The 1,129-nt window shown below is 38.1% G+C and overlaps 1 non-coding gene across 1 annotated transcript; it reads left to right on the top strand.

The window, feature by feature from the left end:
• The first annotated feature begins 794 nt into the window (after positions 1-794).
• TRNAS-GCU (transfer RNA serine (anticodon GCU)) lies at positions 795-876 on the top strand. The gene has a single exon. It is a non-coding gene; the product is annotated as a tRNA-Ser (tRNA).
• The last annotated feature ends 253 nt before the right edge of the window (positions 877-1,129 follow it).

Here is a 1,129-nt window from a genome sequence, read left to right as displayed (position 1 = left end):
GCTCACTCACAATTAAGCCATGTTCTCCTATGTCCTCTACACCTAAGTTCCTCATGATTCTATCCTGAGTAGGATAAAACACCCTTATAAATTGATCACTGAATACCTCAAAAATGTCTTCTGTTTTTTCCATTTTACCATTTTCATTCATTAATGTCATCTTACCATAATCATTCATCCTATTACTTACTACATATCTATAAAACTCTCTACTGTTTTTCTTCGCTTGATTTGCCAATTTCTTCTCAAACTGCACTGTTGTTTTACTTACTAACTGAGTCACTTTCCTGACTTTTACTTTATACCCTTCATGAAACTGATTATTACCTTTATTCATTTTTGACTGCCTCCAAAGTACCTTCTTATTTCAGATTTCATGCTTTAGTTTTTCATGCATCCATTTTACATCTACCTTATTCAGCCTTTTGGCCTTCTAAATACATTCACACAATGATGCTGTTATGTATTTCTTTGTCAGTTCCCAAGCAGCAGTTATATCCTTACCACTCAACTGCTAGGTCCGTGCTATAGTTCCAAGCTGTTCTCCTAAGCTTGTCATAATCTCTAGCCTAATTATTATTCCACATATATCCTTTCCTTACAAAAGTCTGCATATATGCTAGTCACAACCCAGGTTATCACTTCATCATCACTCTTACCAACTGGAGGAAAGAGTGATACCCACTCACAATTACATCCCATGATGAAAGCATCTGATCTAAAACTCTTGATCCTTGTGTTTCCTCCTTTACATGCTGCCTGAGATAGTTGTCTCTCAAGAATAGAGTTTCGAAGACAAGGTGGCCGAGTGGTTAAGGCGATGGACTGCTAATCCATTGGGGTTTCCCTGCTTGGGTTCGAATCCCATCCTCGTCAATCTCTTTTAGGTAGGTGGCTAAAGGTATGGAATTTACAATTAAGACATGGTACATGTGGAATTATCGGGCTGGTAAGTATGACAAGTTTAGGAGATTGATTGGTTCAGTGCCATGGCATGTACAACTTCAAGGGCTAGAAGTTGATGGTGCATGGGAGGCAGTTAAGAAGTGTTTGCATGAAGCAATGGCTGACTGTATACCTAGAGTCCAAATAATAAATCAAGTAGGTGTTAAATGGATGAATAACACCA

This window comes from Typopeltis vanoorti, chromosome 11 (genome assembly GCF_054136105.1).
Source record: "Typopeltis vanoorti isolate ZY-2024b chromosome 11, IOZ_Tvanoo_1.0, whole genome shotgun sequence".
Taxonomy (NCBI): Eukaryota; Metazoa; Arthropoda; class Arachnida; order Uropygi; family Thelyphonidae; genus Typopeltis; species Typopeltis vanoorti.
This window is presented reverse-complemented; position numbering and strand designations above follow the sequence as displayed.